Genomic DNA, 20,273 nt, shown 5'->3' on the forward strand with positions numbered 1-20,273 from the left:
CTCCATTCGTCCCTCCATTCACGCCTGTCGCGACACCACTGGAGGCGGGCTGCACGATGTTGGGGCGTGAGCGGAAGACGGCCTAACGGTGTGCGGGACCGTAGCCCAGCTTCATGGAGACGGTTGCGAATGGTCCTCGCCGATACCCCAGGAGCAACAGTGTCCCTAATTTGCTGGGAAGTGGCGGTGCGGTCCCCTACGGCACTGCGTAGGATCCTACGGTCTTGGCGTGCATCCGTGCGTCGCTGCGGTCCGGTCCCAGGTCGACGGGCACGTGCACCTTCCGCCGACCACTGGCGACAACATCGATGTACTGTGGAGACCTCACGCCCCACGTGTTGAGCAATTCGGCGGTACGTCCACCCGGCCTCCCGCATGCCCACTATACGCCCACGCTCAAAGTCCGTCAACTGCACATACGGTTCACGTCCACGCTGTCGCGGCATGCTACCAGTGTTAAAGACTGCGATGGAGCTCCGTATGCCACGGCAAACTGGCTGACACTGACGGCGGCGGTGCACAAATGCTGCGCAGCTAGCGCCATTCGACGGCCAACACCGCGGTTCCTGGTGTGTCCGCTGTGCCGTGCGTGTGATCATTGCTTGTACAGCCCTCTCGCAGTGTCCGGAGCAAGTATGGTGGGTCTGACACACCGGTGTCAATGTGTTCTTTTTTCCATTTCCAGGAGTGTAGGTAACTCCTTTGATAAGGTAGCCTAACGATTTTAAATTGACTTTAATACATTGGTATTCAAGTAACAGCCTCTCACTTGGACCAAGGGCTGTAGTAAGACATTTGACAATGGGTTTTGTGTGGAATTACTCATAACCTTGCATGATACCTGGTTTCTTTGCAAACGCATCTATATTCTTCTACACCAGTAATAAAACTGTAAAACAGCAGTGTCTGTTTGTTTATCTGTTTGAACACGTTAGCAGTACACGAATTTTCAAGGGATTCTCACAGGTAACTTGAGTGATGCCAGTGGCAATGTATTGGCTTTACTTTATCGAAATCGAATGACCTAAAGAAAGATACCGTCATTTAAAGTTTTATCTAAAACCATCGTGTCTGTCTGTTTAAACACACTAATCTCCAAAACTACAAGACGAATTTTCATGGAGTTTTCACAGATAGCTTGAGCGTAGCTTGGGGCAACATACAGGCGCTGTTTCATCAAAATCGAAAAGCGGAAAAAGGATAGTGTAATATAAAGTTTTATTTAAAATCGTACGTTTAGGTTAAAAGTTTCTACATAAAATACTACGTACATTTTGTCTTAAACATTTGTTTTGATTCTTGGTAATTGGCACTGTAATTCAAGAAAATCCATGTTATCATTTCTGCGTGGAAAATGGTTACGGGTAAATAAAAAATACTTATTTACTTCGTAAATTTTGATTCGCTAAAACTAAAACTCTCCCTCTCTCCCCATAGGGTGGGGTTGGAGAGGGAAGAATTAGAGTTTTATAAATGTCGACCCAAATATTAATTTTTTCGGCAGATTCGGATAACTTTTGTTTGTTTCGTGGGTCAGCCTTTGTAAAACTCTAATTCCTCTCTCTCAAACCCCACCCTATGGGGAGAGAGAAAATTTAGTATCACACATTTCAAGGCTAGAACAATTATCGGAGAACAAAGATTCATAGAACATGACAGTGTTAAAGATACTGACTTTTCCAAGACCTTGCTTTTACATATGTAAAACCAAAGAAAATAGTTTTTTACTGTTCATTCAATAGAGTTGACGTAAACTCACAAATATTATAAATGAAATAGTACAAGTCGCTCTTACGTAGCAGTCCACAAGCCAGAGTATCATTTGACGTTGTCACTATCACGACCTTCCAGGATTATTTAATTAGGCACAAGAGTTCACCCTTGCCGCTCTATCAAAAAGTGATATGCTATAAGGCGTAGATAACTAGTGAGCATTTTTAATCTTCTGTTGCTGAGACATAAGCTTCCAAATCGAAAATCAGTAGGGAAATCTTAATGGGTCCACAAAACGATTCATATTCTTTTCACCTGATATATAATCCTGTAATTACAACCATAGAACCACTTAAACTGAAAAGTTTCCATTCGACAGTAGTGTACCTGTAAAGACATCCTGCATACTAATGTAGCTGCACAGTCGTCGCCATGACTGAGTGGACGAAGCATCCCCATCACAAGAGTCTAGTGATTGCGGGAAGACTAATCTCGTTCCATTACTGTTAACAGGCTCTGAGGTGATTCGCTTTGGCCATGTATATATACTTTCAAAAATTCTATTTCAACACAAATACCAGTTATTACAGGATATTTTACATGGTGTTGATGAAGTAACCTACGAGAATTTTAGCGGGTGCAGTGATATTCTATCATCTGAGAAAGTAAACCTGAACAATTTGTTCATATTTGAGCCGGCCGGAGTGGCCGAGCGGTTCTAGGCGCTTCAGTCTGGAACCGCGTGTCCGCTTCGGTCGCAGGTTCGAATCCTGCCCCGGCCATGGATGTGTGTGATCTTAGGTTAGTTAGGTTTAAGTAGTTCTAAGTTCTAGGGGACTGATGACCTCAGATGTTAAGTCTCATAGAGCTCAGAGCCATTTGCACCATTTGCATTTTTTGATGCTGTTGTGGGGGAAGACTAGGGATCAGATACGCAAATATTTTTGTTTTTCTCATCGTATGAAAGCTGATGTCATGTATTTCAGACACCCATATTCCAGCATTCCAGAGCAGTTGGTGAGGGATAATGTGACTCTTATCATCGAGTTTAAACAGGACAATAGGAATTTAAAACATATTTACCAAGTGCATGTAGGTACCAACATGACTTCCAGTGCATTTGTTTGCATATATGGGGATCATTAGAATAACAAAGAGTATGGATTTCTGGTGACTGATAAAACGAAATTTCCAGGAGATTCTGTTGAAAAGGTAATGTACTATTAAGCAACTACATCAGTACACTCCAGACTATGAATAATTTCGCTCATGCACCATATACTTGTTCTGAGGGAGTGAAATAGATAAATTTATAAGTTGATAGAAAAATCGAGGTAATCAGTACGAAGTTAATGGAGCTCGAAGGTCTTACCAAGGCAGTAGCTGGAAGAAGTGAAGATATTGAACGATGGAACTGAGGAAGTCAAGGGAAGATTAACGGAAATGATAGATTTTATCTATGTAACAGGTATAGAAGTTTCATCACATCACAACCAGTAATTTCAGAGTATATATAGGTTACATACTACCTCGAAAAACTGTTTAGTATATGATGACTAATTAACAACCTCAGCTGCCGACAGGTGTTGTTGATATACCTCGATGAGGACAGCTGAAAATGTGTGCCCCAACCGGGACTCGAACCCGGGATCTCCTGCTTACATGGCAGACGCTCTATCCATCTGAGCCACCGAGGACACAGATGAACAGCGCGACTGCAGGGACTTATCCCTTGCACGCTTCCCGTGAGCCTCACATTCCCAACTGTCCACAATTCTACATATGTATTGTACCTTATAGACATTTGCCCACCCACTCATTACTCGCGCCCGCTTTGGCGATTCCCGTAAGAGTTTGGGCAACCTGTGCGCATTCGAACAGACGAAGGTCAATGGCTGGGTAGCCTTTGACTATATATATATATATATATATATATATATATATATATATATATATATATATATATATATATGAAGACAGTAACTTGTTCTCGAAAGAACAGTTACTGTTGATGACCGTGCAGCTTTTCCCTGCAATAAATTATTCCAGGGAAAAGCTGCAATAAATTATTCCAGGGAACAGCTGCACGGTCATCAACAGTAACTGTTCTTTCGAGAACAAGTTACTGTCTTCATATATATATATATATATATATATATATATATATATATATATATATATATATATATATGACATCATGTTAACGGCAAAGTGTAAAGTGATCAAAGAGTGAAAGGTTATTCAACGGAATTCACGATTGCTATAGTTAGGACAGTTTCAACTAAAACAGTCTCTCTCAGAAGTATTTAAACCAGTAAATGAAAGTCTGAAAGAACTCACACGAACTACAGGTGGAGGCAGATGAGCAGGAGAAGAGGGAGAAGAAGAAGGAAACATTATTTCTGATTACATGTGTGGTGTCACCGCCAGACACCACACTTGCTAGGTGGTAGCCTTTAAATCGGCCGCGGTCCGTTAGTATACGTCGGACCCGCGTGTCGCCACTATCAGTGACTGCAGACCGAGCGCCGCCACACGGCAGGTCTAGTCTAGAGACACTCCCTAGCACTCGCCCCAGTTGTACAGCCGACTTTGCTAGCGATGGTTCACTGCCTACATACGCTTTTATTTGCACAGACGACCGTTTAGCATAGCCTTCAGCTACGTCATTTGCTACGACCTAGCAAGGCGCCATATTCAGTTAGTAATGATAGTATCTTCAAGAATGTATTCTGAACAGATAATATTGTGAATCATGTACCGTCAAGAGCGACGTTCATCATTAATGGATTAAAGTTAAGTATCAAACTAATTACGCCCGCTTTCTGAATTCTCATTCCTTTGTCATGTTCCAGACCTCACGTCAGTATAGTTCTTCCCTCCTCACGCTAGCCTGCTTGAGCTAAAACGGGTGCATTTCGGCCTCCACTAGTAACACGGTATTGGCTCTTCTGCCAACACAACAACATGAACGAACACAAGGACAGGGAGTTAGAAATCATGTACTGGATCACTAAGAATGAATCACGTATGCTAAGTACCCACTCTATACGTTTTACTAAAGGTGCAATACAGATTGGGAACACAAAATTTGAGAGAACACCACGTTTATTAAGGTTAATATTCTTCAAAACTTCAATTCTTGACAAATATCTACTGAAAGAGAAGCACGCATATCCTGAAATATTACATATAACTAACGCACATAGGAAAAACAACGACCCTAAGGAATGAATAAAAGGCTCTGAAAGTGAGAAGTACAATAATATTATTAAACCTGCTTTAAAAGTTAATATAGCAATGGTGAAGGTCCTGACGCTCAGCGTAAAAGACTAAATATTCTACTTCTGGAGCTTGTATACCACAAGTACTACAATAATCCGAACGAAATCATAGAACATGTATGTCCATTCGCAGATCGGCTGCACCAGGGAATACAGCGCACATGAACAAAATCATATCAATAATTTCAGAGTTTCAAGAGAGACGGGTCCTCGAGTGATTATGGACACAGCTGCTCATGAGTTTAACAAGCCTGCAAGCAAAACATTCCCCCGCAGATACGTAATAACACTGGCTTTAGATGATTTATGGCAGGCTGATCTCGTTAATACGAGCCAATATGCATGATCAAATGAAGGTTTCAAATATATTTTTCTCTCGCTCTCTTTGCGAATGGAACGGGAAAGGAAATTACTAGTAGTGGTATAAGGTAGCCTCCGTCATGCACCACACAGTGGCTTTCGAAGTGTGTATGTTGATGTGGATGTAGATGTCACAACAAAATCTGAGAGTGTCACACTTGAGAACTAAGGAATAGAATCCAGCTGCATTTATTTTTAAATAACATATACAACAAAGCTTTAGATTCTACTCGATTACACAAAGACAGTGAACAGTTCAGAATTGAGAAAGGAGTTATCTAACGGGATTCCATTTCAGCAAAATTATTTTCTGCAGCCTTGGAAGAGGTCTTCGAATACAATTAAACTGCGATAAGGAGGGAATGCTCATAAACAGCTCGTATTTGATCCATTTTCGACTTGCAGGTGCTTTTTTTTTCTTCCGACGAGAAGACCTTCAGCAAAGGGTGGAGGAACTGAACACAGCAAATATGACAGCAAGCCTGAAGAATATATGCATTAGGATAAATATAATACACAATCATTACACCAATACGAAAATAGTAAAGATTAATGATGAAGTTACAGAAACAGCTGACGTATTTGTATTCTTAGAAAAATTAAAAACAAATGGATTGACGCTTAAAGAAATAAGCAGGATTGTGAAAATTCTTGGAGTTCATTTGGCAAACTGAATGTTGTATTCAGAAGTACTTTCTCAACGTGTCTTACACTGAAAGTCTACAAGCAGTGTAGGTTCTCATTACTAACATATGGGTGTGAAACATCAATATTAAATGCTTATAGAGTTCAAAAATTGAGGGCTGCCTATGTTGGACATAACACAAAGGACAGAAATGGGTCAGAGAAACGACACAGGTTGAAGACGTGATAGTGACGTACAGGCTGTTAGTGGCACCAAAGTTAGTGTCCACTCCCTAGCAAATGAGACAGAAACTGAAATTGAGGGTAGCAAAGCAAAAGCTGAAATGCTCAACTCCGTTTTCAAATGTTCCTTTACAAAGGAAAACCCAGAATAATTGCCCCAATTTAATCAACGTATCACTGAAAAGATGAATGAAATAAGCATTAGTATCAGTGGTGTTGTGAAACAGCTGAAATCGTTAAAATTGAACAAAGTTCCAGGGCCCGATGGAATCCCTGTCAAACTCTATATTGAATTTGCGGCTGAGTTAGTTCCTCTTCTAACTATAATCTATCATAGATCCCTTGAACAAAAAACCGTGCGCAGTTCTTGGAAAAAAGCACAGGACACGCCCGTCTACAAGAAGGGTAGTAGAAGTGATTAGCAAAACTACCGTCCATTATCCTTGACATCAATTTGTTGTAGAATCTTAGAACATGTTCTGGGCTCAAACATAATGAGCTATCTTGAACAGAATGTGAAAGGTCTCTGTGTACTGCATCACTATAAAAATACTTAAATTACCTAATTGTTCATATGCAAGCCCTACATTGGATTTACATTGAATATATTTTACCCTCCTAGATTTCCATCCTCATTGCCGTCTGTGTGAAAGTGTATGCGAATGTATTTTTCGTGTTTCCATTAGTAGCTAATAGTATGGAACTTGCTGTCTGCTGTGGTCAGTCTGGCCAACTTTGGGTGTTCAATGAGAGCAAAGAGATTTGTGCCTTCTAAGTCGTCTTTATCGACAGTGCGTAGGTTGGTACCGGAAGCAACCCCTTTGGTCTGTTCTGGCTACCTGCGGAGATTCATTGTTCTGGGGTGGTTATGCTCTTGACGCTGGGCAGTCGGTGAGTGTGGTCAGTAGCTTAATACTGAGCTTAGAGTGAGATGTGTAAGTCTTCAGGCTAGCTGAAGTAGTATAGTTCACTTTTTATTGTAGTGATAGGTTCATTATATGATCCAAAGCTTACGCAGGATAGCCCATCGTGCAATTTACCAATTTTAATAAGTGTCTTCTGGTACTTTCTTTGTGCTACCAGAACTTCTAGTGTGCAAAAGCTTCCCATGTAGTGACACTGACATGACGTTGCAGTAGATTTTCCTAAGTGTGTAGACGTGCATGGTTACATTCTCGTGTGAATGTTTTCATTTACTATTGCGGTTTGAATTCTTTCGGTTTCACCTCTGATTTGATAAATTTGCCTTTTGCACCACATGGCGCGAACTTGCCTTCTGGGTTGTTCAGCGGTAATCAATCGTGTGCCCTAGAGTGATTTTAGGTTGTGTTGAATGTTCTGTGTAATTAATGGATTTAGTGTATTTTACTGTGTGAAATTTCAAATGGATAGCGTGCTTGCTTTGTTAGTCTGAATTAGGTGCTTGGACGAGCCAGCTGAGCCCTCAGCTCTCTGTGTCCATCGAGGGATAAATTTCTTACAGTTCATTTTATCTTTTTTTGCGCGTCGCGCACGTAATTTAATCGTTTTGTGAAAATATTCAGCCACCTGGTAAATGTGCTACCTTTTTTTTAATGTAGCCCCCCCCCCTCCCCCCACCTTGTATCGGTTTTATTTATGTGAGAATATGTTAAGCAATTGCATTTGTCGAACTATTACTGCTTAGAAAGGCACGAATCCCTTTCCCTGACTCTTTGAAGAAAGCGTAATGTGTCTTGAGTTTTGTTCTTTAGTATGGATCTTGTGTAAGTACATGCATTTATCCTATCCTCCTCCCAGAATTTTCACATACCTTCCCCTTCATGTGGTCCGTCACCATTCAACCATTTGAAACAGTGTTAAACTTAATTCCCGCAACGGCAAGCGTTATCACAATATGTTTATTGTATAGTGTTTAACTTGTGTTCAAAAATGGCTCTGAGCACTATGGGACTTAACAGCTATGGTCATCAGTCTTGACTTGTGTTTTTGCTTAAATAAATTGTGTTTATACTTCATGAGTGTCCATCAATTCCGAAATCGATCTTAGTACATCCAACCTGTCGTTACCAAAGTGCAGTATTCTTGCAGACTAAATTCTGGATTTTAATTAGATTCTAAAGAATTATGTTTTAGTTTAACAAACTGCTTTCATTCAGGATGATCACGCTTTTGAGTAAATTAATTTCAGTGTTTATTTGATGAGAGTACTGACATCCTAATGGTTAATAAGCAACAAGAAATAATTGTTTTAATTAATTGTAATTAATTTATTCCCAACTTCGTTGGGTGATGACCCTAAATAATTTACTACAAAAGAAAATATCAGAGCTCTTATTTGCATTTGCATTCGGTAGTCCAGTAAGTTTAAAAGCCCCGCATACCGTTTCTGTAGAACCCATTTAAATGACCTCGTTAATACCAACCATCAGGGATTCCGAAAACATCGAATATGTGAAACAGAACTTGCACTTTTCTTGCGTGATATACTGAAAGCTTTGGATCAAGGCAATCAGGTAGATGCAGTATTTCTTGATATCCGAAAAGCATTTGACTGAGTACCACATCTACATTTAATGTCAAAAGTTCGATCATATGGTGTATCAAGTGAAATTTGTGACTGAACTGAGGACTTTTTGGTAAGGAGGACACAGCATGTTATCTTGGATGGAGAGCTATCATCAGATGTAGAATTAACTTCGGATGTACCCCAGGGAAGGGCGTTGGGACCTTACAGTTCATGTTGCGTAATAATGATCTTGCAGACAATATTAAGAGTGACATCAGGTATTTCGGAGATGATGCAGTTATCTATAATGAAGTAATATGTGAAAGGAGCTGCATAAATATTCAGTCAGATCTTGATAAGATTTCATAGTGGTTCGAAGATTGGCAACATGAGAAATGTACAATTGTGCACTTCAAAAAACGAAAAAACGTAGAATCCTATGACTATAATATCAATGAGTCACTGTTAGAATCGGCCAGTTCATACAAATACGCTGTGTAAGAATATGAAATGGAATGACCACATAGGCTCAGTCGTGGGTAAACCGGGTGGTAGACTTTGGTTTATTAGTAGAATACTGGGGAAGTGCAGTCAGGCTACAAAGGAGATACCTTACAGATCACTGGTGCGACCCATCCTAGAATATCGCCCAAGTGTGTGGGACCCCTATCAAATTGGACTAAAAGGGGATATTGAACGTATACAGAGAAGGACAGCACGAATGGTCACAGGTTTGTTTATTCCCTGGAAGACTGTCACAGATATGGTGAAGGAACTGAACTGGAAGACTCTTGAAGATAAACGTAAACTATCCCGAGAAAGTATATTAACAAAGTTTCGAAGAACCGGCTTTAAATGGTGATTCTAGGAATATACTACAATTCCCTACGTATCGCTCACATCGGGATCATGAGAACAAGATTAGAATAATTACTGTACGCACAGAGGCATTCAAACAATCGCTCTTTCCGCGCTTCATACATGAATGGAACAGAAAGAAACCCAAATAACTGGTACAATGGGACGTACCCTCTGCCATGTACCTCAGGGTGGTTTGCAGAATATAGATGTAGATACAGTAGCTTTTACGAAACTGAATGGAGATGTGTGAGACGAAGGAGATTTGTGTTAGATTCTCCATGAAAAAAAAAGACCTGAGGGCGACCAAATAAAAGGTGAATTGACGACGTAAAGAAACAAGCAAGACAGAGTTGGAAAAGCTTAAGATCATAATGTGTGGAGAGACCTATATGTAGCATTGGATGATGAGAGCTCCAGCCTCCTAACAGCAGCAACAGCAGCTTACCTATTGTACACAACTTGTGTACATCGTTTTATTTAGTAGTATCATAACTTACTTCCGACTAGAAACGAACAGTAGCCGATTATCTAGCTGTTTTAGAAGTACTGTTAACACTTGTTGGGTTAGCACATTTTTTCGATGGTTTATTTTTTTTTTCGATGGTTTATTTTGAGTATGTTTACTTAGTAGTGTAGTACACAGTTTGCGTACATCGTTCAGTTTAGTAGCACGAGTATTATAACTTACTTCCGCGCAGAAGTGAACACTCTCTGATTATTTAGCTGCTTTTAGTGGTGCTATTTATTTCTGTTGTCTGTTGTAAGAGTTTGCGCACTTTTCTATCGTGTCTGTTGAGTGAATTTACTTTGTAGTAGTACCAAGCGAGGTGGTGCAGTGGTTAGCACAATGGACTCGCATTCAGGGGGACGGTGGTTCAAGCCAGCGTACGGTCATCCTGATTTACGTTTTCCCTGATATCGCTAAATCGCTCCAGGTAAATGCCGGGATGGTTCCTTTGAAATTCCGGTTTCCTTCCCCATCCTTCCCTAATCAGATGTGACCGATGACCTCGCTGTTTGGTCCCCTCCTCCAAATCAACCAACCAACCAACATTAGAGTGTATTTTTCCGCAGCAGAAGTCGCTAGTGTCGCTTTATGTAATTGATTCCGTGACTGTTGCAAACAGTAAATTGGTATCCATGCGGCAGTATGCTTACCCACATGTCCCAAAATGCCGCACATACGAGTAGAAACGGCATTTTCGTGTGCTCATACCTCTGGTTCTATTGGTGTTAAAAATGCAGGGTCAAGTGTTTTGGATAGTCCTTAAGCTAAGGCACATTTGTATACTCAACAGAAGGATCATCTTAGTGTCACTATCCTACAGTACAGGGTCCAAGTATGAATATTACACACTTCCTCCTGCTTAGGCAAATGGAGCAAATCGGTTATTTTTGCATTTGATATGGCCTACGACGGGCTTAATAGGACTTATGGAAGCACCATTATTTCGTGGGCAGTTCCTCGGAAGACCCCAAAAAAGTGCTTTTTATTATGTTTTCTCCGTCACCAGCGGACCAAAACCCAGGCGAGGGTTCCAAGACAGCTATTCACAGCAAGTGACTGAAATTTTTACGATATATTCCTGAGATCCAGATCTAGAACAATCTTGAAAATTTTCTTGACGTCTTATCCTTTTCCAAGGTACAGAGCTTCAAAATTACACTACTTCTACACGTAAAATCCGGTATGAGTCGAAATTAAATAATAAACAACCGCAGCAAATTGCGGTCTACGAATGTATCTAGACGAGACAACTTCCAGTTTTCAAAAATCTTTATCCATTAGCGAGAAACATCAAAACAACTTGTTTTTTGGATACCAAAACCCACCAGCGGATTCCGAGACGGCTCTGCACAGCAAATGTCTGTAATTTTGTAGATGAATTCCTACGATCTTGAAAAATTTTCTGCACATCTCCATCCGTTTCCGAAATAGAGAGGTTGAAAGTTACCCTACTTGAACACATAAAATACGCACGTAAAATCTGGTGTGAGGCGAAAACGTAGTTTATAAAGTGAACTGTTGTTGTTGTTGTTGTGGTCTTCATTCCAGAGACTGGTTTGATGCAGCCCTCCATGCTACTTTATCCTGTGCAGGGTTCTTCGTCTCCAAGTAACTACTGCAACCTACATCCTCCTGAATCTGCTTAGTGTATTCGTCTCTTGGTCTCCCTCCACGCTGCCCTCTAATAGTAAATTGGTGATCCCTTGCTGCCTCACAGAAGTGAATTAGCACGGAGAAATATGCTTCAAAGTGACTTCGTTATCATCTGGGAAACCATGTGTTAGTACAGCAGCACATGGAAAATTTGATAGCACGTAAAATCGAGTCTGGGGTTTAAAATTAGTTTTCCGTTATTTCAGTTTCACATAAGTAACATATCTAAATTTTACTGACTAAATTTCTTTTCATATGAGTTACATGTCCCACCACGGCAGAGAACATACGAGTAAAGGAGCCAATGGAAACATGCTCCAACGGAGCACAAAAGATGCGAATATGTTACTGTTTATTTAAAGGACTCTGACTAAAATATAGGGTATCAGCTGCCTCATTTTACACTCCTTAGCATCTTTAAAACATTTCACAAAATTTTTGGCATGCGAACATATTCGCATTTTTTTATGCTAAGAGAGAAGGTAGTGGCAGTGGCAAAGAGATGGGAAAGTAATAAATACTGGAAGCTAGTAGACAATGGTTCTGTTATAGAAAGAGCAGAGGAACGTAGTTGACAGTGACAGAACAGCGCTACGAAAAGAGTGAAGGAGACAGTGCCACCGGAGGAGGAATAAAGAGAAAGTGGAAGTGTGTGAGCGCCAGTGATAATGAGAGACAGAGTATATGACAACCAGAACGAGGAAGAGAGAGATTTTGACAGTGAGAAGAGACAGCAGCAGTGGGAAGGAGGGAGTGAGATATTAGCAGGAATGAGAATATTAGAGAGAGCAAGAGGGAGAGAATGACAGTGAAAGGAGGCTGTAGTAGTAGGACAGAAGGAATGGGGGTGTGGCTGTGATACAGAAGACAAAAAGAGAGATAAAGAAATAACGACAATGCGTGGGGCTGAATGAGTGAGTGAGAAAGAATAAGTGGGAGTGGATGGGTATGAGCGACTGACAGCGATGGACTAATGGGTGTGAATGAGTTACAGTTAGGGGAGTTTGTGGGAGTTTCACTTAGTTACAGCTGGAAACTGCATTAGCCGTGGGTGGCAACCTTCTGGCTGCTGCTCAAAGCTGCGGCGATATTGGGGCGCCAGTGAGGAGACTTGCGACACTTTTGGTGCTGTTGCAGTCCCCTGGTAACCTGGTTGTTGCTGGGTGCTCAGATAGCCAACATCTGTCCGTCTTCTCTCCAGAGTGAGTGTTGGACAGCATACAGCTCTTGAGATCTTATTCAGTTTTCTTAAAAAATACGATATGGTTAGGGACTGTGCTTGTTACGAGTGGACACCAGAAGTATTGGCCGATGTCTGTTTACAGCTGGAAGATGCGTTGGCGGTGGACCACAAGCTTCTGGCTACTGCTCAAAACTTTAGCGACACTGGGACGCCAGTAGGAATCTTGCAATATTTCGGCATGTTGGAATCCCTTGGTGATATGGTTGTTGCTGATAAAACTTCCTTGAGCCTCCAGCCGCGTCAAGTGGTTAAAATCCCACTATCTTTTGACCGAGCTCTCGTCAGCCATTTTCAAGTGGTAAGACGGACTGCTGTGTCGACGTGGCCCCGTCGTTATATTGCCGCACTGCTGGCTGTGACGTCACTGGTGCTCTCTTCCTCGCCATAGATGGTAATGTTTTCATCCTGCTTCCGTCGCGCCCGTTTTAGCCTCGCGATGGCCAGATCGCAGGCTGTGCTGAGCTGCAAAACGGCCGTCCTTGTTGATGGTGTTTTCAGAGGTTTTTATTTCAATAACTTCTTTTATGACGATATCCCAAAATCCCTTCGTCCTCATAACGACAGATATTTCGTCAAACAGAATTCGGTGTCCATTTTCTAAGGCGTGTTCTGTCACGGCTGATTTTTCTGGATAGCGTAGGCGTAAGCACCTCTCGTGTTCCGTCCGGCGTTGCTCCACTGTGCGTTCTGTTTGGCAGACGTAGTAACAGCCACACTGACATGGTATCTTGTACACTCTAGGCATTCTAAGCCCTAGATCGTCCTTCACAGGCCTCACGAGTTGTCGAATTTTTGCTGGGGGCCTGAACACCGATGAAATGTTATATCTCTTCAGGAGCCGGCTAATCTTTCCCGACACTGTACCACAGAAAGGCAAAAACACAAGTTTCCTGCTTTCTTCTTCGGTGGTGTTCTCCTTTCTGTTCGTGTGTTTCTTGCGTGACGCACCAGATATAGCCTATGACACCTGTCCGTGGCTGTACCCGTTTTCCCGGAAGTCTTTACGGAGGTGGCTCAGTACTAGTGGCAGACTTTGGGCGTCTGAGACGACTTTAGCACGATGGAACGCCACGTTTTTGTGCCGGATGGTGGTGACTGAGGTGTGTCGGTTTCCTGTAGACACTGTGGCTGAGGTGCCCATTGGTTTTCCGTCGAACGAGGACGTCAAGGAAGGGCAATGCACCATCTGTCTCGACTTCCATCGTAAACTTGATGTGGCTGTGAATGCTGTTCAGGTGTTTTAAGAATTCTACCAATTTTTCACGACCATGGGGCCAGATGATAAAAGTGTCATCGACGTAACGATATAAGCAACTTGGCTTAGCTGGAGCCGTGTCCAAGGCGATGTCTTCAAATTTTTCCATAAAAAGGTTGGCTATGGATGGATCTAATGGGCTTCCCATAGCCACGCCGTCCAACTGGTCGAAATGTAGGAAATGTAGGAAATACGACGATAACAATGACTGAGGAGAGCTCGGTCGAAAGCTCGTGGGATTTTAACCACCTGAAGCAGCTGGAAGTCCGAGAAAATTTTATTAATTCATATCGCCGCGAAACCATACATTCATACATATAGCTGTTGCTGCACCTTCAGATACGCAACATCTGACCAGCCCCTCTTCTCTTCAGAGTGAGTGGTGGACACTGGTGCTTTTTCAGATCTTATTCAGTTTTCTTACACAGTACGATATTGATCCGCTCGTTTTGAGCAGACACAAGAAAACTTGGCTGCTGGGTGTAAACAGCTGGAAGCTGCGTTAGCTATGGTCGAAAAGCTTCTGATTACTAACCAAAGCTGCGGCGGTATTGGGACGCCAGTGGGAAGACTTGCAGCACATTTGATGCTGTCGAAATCCCTTGGTGACCTTGTTGATGTTGCGTCTTCCGATACGCAACATCTAACAGGTGTGTGTTCTCTCCAGAGTGAGTGATGGACAGTGGTGGGGTTTTGAGATCTTATTCAGTTTCTTGCACATTACGATATGGATACGGACTGTGCTCGCTCAAGAAGAATTAGCTGCTGTGTGTAAACAGCTGGAAGTTGCGTTGGCTGTGGTCGATAAGCTTCTGGTTACTACTGAAAGCTGCGGTGACATTGGGGTGTTAGTTGGAGACTTGCGACACCTTTGGTGCCGTGGGAATCCCCTGGTGACTTAGTTTTTGCTGTGTCTTCAGGTACGCAACATCTGACTAAAGGGCCCACAGCATAGTAGACATCAATATGAATCATAATGAAATTGAATACTCCAGACGTAACTGCAGTCCGTGCGGTTCTAGGCGCTTCAGTCTGGAACCGCGTGACTGCTACGGTCGCCTTGGGCATGGATGTGTGTGACGTCCTTAGGTTAGTTAGGTTTAAGTAGTTCTAAGTTCTAGGGGACTGATGACCACAGATGTTAAGTCCCATAGTGCTTGGAGCCATTTGAACCATTTTGAACGTAGCTGCAGTAAGATAATACATTCATAATATTTTACACGACAGGCCTGTTTCGACTTATTGCCATTAGCAAGTGACCTGCGGAAATAACATTGGTAAAATTATCTACACGTAAATCGTGGCCATCCTAAAACATAACAGTATGCCTTCTTCTACTCCATGGTTAATAGACTAATCAATTTATTTCTAGAACAACGAGCCATTCAAAGAGAACTGAAAACACTGTTTTACATAGCCTACAAGAATGATTTTGATCCAGATATAGTAACAAAATTATATAAAAAACGTACAAAGCAGAGACCCATCACGATACGTAATGACACACATCTTACCAGAGAAACCTCAACAAAACATAGAACAACCTACATACCTACAATTTGCCTAGGACGAATACCAAATAAGATAAATGCACTATTTAAATCAACGCACATACAACTGGCTTTCAGTACAAATAACAATCTTGTAATGAAATTACTTTCAAGCACAAGCAAATTCTCAGAATATATCACGTCTGGAATATACAGAATCACGTATGACGAAAGCATCAGTTTTTATATTAGCCACACCAGGCGAAATTTTAATGCTAGATTTAAAGAACACACCTGAAACAGTGATAGCAATCCGTCAAGCTTCTATTTAAATCTAAAAACTCAACACCACAAAGCCGAGAAAATTGAAACTGCGTCAGAAATATTACACAAAATACCGAAAGGACTTACTGTGAACATTCTCGAAGAACTGGGAATTTATATTCACACAAGGAAATATCCACACGAAATTCTAAATCAACACACAGATTTCAAAAATAAGTACTATCTCGAAAACTTTATTGACATCATAGAAAACGAAAGGACATAGTAATATAGTAAACAAAACTTACACAGACCATAGACAAAATTTAAAGGAAAGTGAGAACAATGAAGTGTAACATCATCTGTGATAAGTTGTATATACATATTGCAACGTAGTACAGAACTGTCAAAATTGAACTCTCAAAATATCTGACAAAAACGTATATTTTTAGGTTTCTTAAGTACGAAAGGTATTATACACTCCTGGAAATTGAAATAAGAACACCGTGAATTCATTGTCCCAGGAAGGGGAAACTTTATTGACACATTCCTGGGGTCAGATACATCACATGATCACACTGACAGAACCACAGGCACATAGACACAGGCAACAGAGCTTGCACAATGTCGCACTAGTACAGTGTATATCCACCTTTCGCAGCAATGCAGGCTGCTATTCTCCCATGGAGACGATCGTAGAGATGCTGGATGTAGTCCTGTGGAACGGCTTGCCATGCCATTTCCACCTGGCGCCTCAGTAGGACCAGCGTTCGTGCTGGACGTGCAGACCGCGTGAGACGACGCTTCATCCAGTCCCAAACATGCTCAATGGGGGACAGATCCGGAGATCTTGCTGGCCAGGGTAGTTGACTTACACCTTCTAGAGCACGTTGGGTGGCACGGGATACATGCGGACGTGCATTGTCCTGTTGGAACAGCAAGTTCCCTTGCCGGTCTAGGAATGGTAGAACGATGGGTTCGATGACGGTTTGGATGTACCGTGCACTATTCAGTGTCCCCTCGACGATCACCAGTGGTGTACGGCCAGTGTAGGAGATCGCTCCCCACATCATGATGCCGGGTGTTGGCCCTGTGTGCCTCGGTCGTATGCAGTCCTGATTGTGGCGCTCACCTGCACGGCGCCAAACGCGCATACGACCATCATTGGCACCAAGGCAGAAGCGACTCTCATCGCTGAAGACGACACGTCTCCATTCGTCCCTCCATTCACGCCTGTCGCGACACCACTGGAGGCGGGCTGCACGAAGTTGGGGCGTGAGCGGAAGACGGCCTAGCGGTGTGCGGGACCGTAGCCCAGCTTCATGGAGACGGTTGCGAATGGTCCTCGCCGATACCCCAGGAGCAACAGTGTCCCTAATTTGCTGGGAAGTGGCGGTGCGGTCCCCTACGGCACTGCGTAGGATCCTACGGTCTTGGCGTGCATCCGTGCGTCGCTGCGGTCCGGTCCCAGGTCGACGGGCACGTGCACCTTCCGCCGACCACTGGCGACAACATCGATGTACTGTGGAGACCTCACGCCCCAAGTGTTGAGCAATTCGGCGGTACGTCCACCCGGCCTCCCGCATGCCCACTATACGCCCTCGCTCAAAGTCCGTCAACTGCACATACGGTTCACGTCCACGCTGTCGCGGCATGCTACCAGTGTTAAAGACTGCGATGGAGCTCCGTATGCCACGGCAAACTGGCTGACACTGACGGCGGCGGTGCACAAACGCTGCGCAGCTGGCGCCATTCGACGGCCAACACCGCGGTTCCTGGTGTGTCCGCTGTGGCGTGCGTGTGATCGTTGCTTGTACAGCCCTCTCGCAGTGTCCGGAGCAAGTATGGTGGGTCTGACACACCGGTGTCAATGTGTTCTTTTTTCCATTTCCAGGAGTGTACTTACCAAGATGTGACAGGAAAAATTCACTATAGTTGCAATATGGTCGTCACTTTCAACTAGACTTAAGTACCAAGGCAAATGTAAACATAAAACAGCCACGATTTACGTATAAATAATTTTACATATGTTATTTTCTCAGGTTACTTGATAGTGGCATTAAGCCGAAACAGGTCTGTCGTGTGAGATATTCCCTGTCCAGTCCAGACAAGTGCACAGGGCGGTTAAGCTAGTCACCGGAAGCCCCAACGTTAGGCGGGTAATAGATCCTCTCAGGGAAATAGCAAGCAGAGCAGGAAAGAATACCAGAGTGCACTCGGTATGTTTGTTGGGGACGTGGAGGAGACCTTGTCAGCCTCTATCGAGCACACTGGGTGCAACCGGCTGCAAATAGTTGCTCATGCTGGCACGAATGACGCCTGTAACTTGGGTTCTCAGGCTATCCTCAGTTCGTTTCGGCGGATGACTTGTCTGGTGAAGGCAACTAGCATCGCACACAGGGTGCAAGCTAAGCGGACTATTTGTAGCATCGTACTGATTGTGGAACGTGGTTCTCTGGCTTGGAGCAGAGTGGAAGGTCTAAAGCGGAAGCTCAAACGATACTGCGTCAAAAAAATGGCTCTCAGCACTACGTGACTCAACATCTGAAGTCATCAGTCCCCTAAACTTAGAACTACTTAAACTTAACTATCCTAAGGATATCACACACATCCATGCCCGAGGCAGGAGTCGAACCTGCGACCGTAGCAGCAGCGCGGTTCCAGACTGAAGCGCCGAGAATCGCTGGGTCACAGCGGCCGGCGATACTGCGTCGTCATCGGATGCGAACTTCTCGACGTCCGCTGTAGGATGGGGGTTCTAGTGTTCCAGTTAGCTGGTCAGGCATGCACGATACGCAGGGAGCAGCTACTAGGGTAGACGAGTACGTATAGTATGCAAAGGGTTCTTTTTAGGTTAGAAGAATGCCCCCTTGGGATCAGAGGCGAACTACCTGCCAAACTCGAAGATGCATCAGCCACAATTTTCTCAGAGAAAACTCGTCCTCGCAGATCAGATACAGAAAATATGAATATGGTATTAGTAAACTGCAGGAGCATCCAAGGAAAGCTCTCAGAATTAGTATCGCTTATGCAAGGTTATAACTCCCAAGATAGTATTAGGAACAGCAAATTGGTAGAAACCGGAAGCGAATAGCAACGAAATCCCAAGTTCAGATTGTAATATTTATCGCAAGGATTCGTTAGTCGCCAATATTGGCAGCGTACGTATTGCAGTAAAGAATTCGATAATATCTAGCGAGGTTATCACGGGTTCCCAATGTGAATTAATCTGGGTAAAGTTAAGTATCGAACGTCGGTGAAAAATGGTAATCGGATGATTTTATGCACATCCTGCGTCAGGAGCTGTAGTGGTAGATCGCTTCAGAGAGAACTTGCAGAACGTCGTTAATAACTTTCCTGAACGTGCCGCTGTAATTGTGGGTGACTTCAACTTACCAGGCACAGAATGGGAGAGTCATGCTATCAATGCAGGTTCCAAAGATAGGGATTCGTGTGATTATTCTGAATGTTTTGTCCGGAAATTACGTCAAGCAGATAATTAGAGAACCAACTCGAGAAGGTAACGGCTTAGACCTCCTAACAAGAAACAGACCTGAACGAAATCAGTTAACGTAGAAGAAGGTATCAGTGATGATAAGGTTGTGATAGGAATTTTGGCTACGGGGATTACAAGGGATTTTAAGAAAACTAGGGAAATACTTTTGCGTTGCAAGTGTAGTAGGATACAAATTTCAGAGTATCTGAGTAGTCAACATCAAATATTCAGTACTAAGGACGAAGATGTAAAACACAAATGAAAAAAAAAACTCAAAAGCATTGTTCAATATGCCTTAGACAAGTATGTTCCACAAAAGGTCTTAAGGGATGCGAAAGACTTACTGTGGTTCAATAGCCGTGTTATAAACTGCTGCCAGCCGTGGTGGCCGAGCGGTTCTAGGCGCTTCAGTCCAGAACCGCGCGACTGCTACGGTCGTAGGTTCGAATGCTGCCTCGGGCATGGATGTGTGTGATGTCCTTAGGTTAAAAAAATGGCTCTGAGCACTATGGGACTTAACATCTATGGTCATCAGTCCCCTAGAACTTAGAACTACTTAAACCTAACTAACCTAAGGACATCACACAACACCCAGCCATCACGAGGCAGAGAAAACCTCAGACCCCGCCGGGAATCGAACCCGGAAACCCGGGCGTGGGAAGCGAGAACACTACCGCACGACCACGAGATGCGGGCTGTCCTTAGGTTAGTTAGGTTTAAGTAGTTCTAAGTCTAGGGGACTGATGACCTCAGATGTTAAGTCCCATAGTGCTCAGAGCCATTTGACCCAT

The 20,273-nt window shown here is 43.1% G+C and overlaps 1 non-coding gene across 1 annotated transcript; it reads right to left on the reverse strand.

Annotated features, from left to right (window-relative positions):
• Positions 1 to 3,336: 3,336 nt before the first annotated feature.
• Trnat-ugu lies at positions 3,337 to 3,410 on the reverse strand. The gene has a single exon. It is a non-coding gene; the product is annotated as a tRNA-Thr (tRNA).
• Positions 3,411 to 20,273: the final 16,863 nt, after the last annotated feature.

The sequence above is a fragment of the Schistocerca americana genome, chromosome X (genome assembly GCF_021461395.2).
Source record: "Schistocerca americana isolate TAMUIC-IGC-003095 chromosome X, iqSchAmer2.1, whole genome shotgun sequence".
NCBI lineage: Eukaryota > Metazoa > Arthropoda > Insecta > Orthoptera > Acrididae > Schistocerca > Schistocerca americana.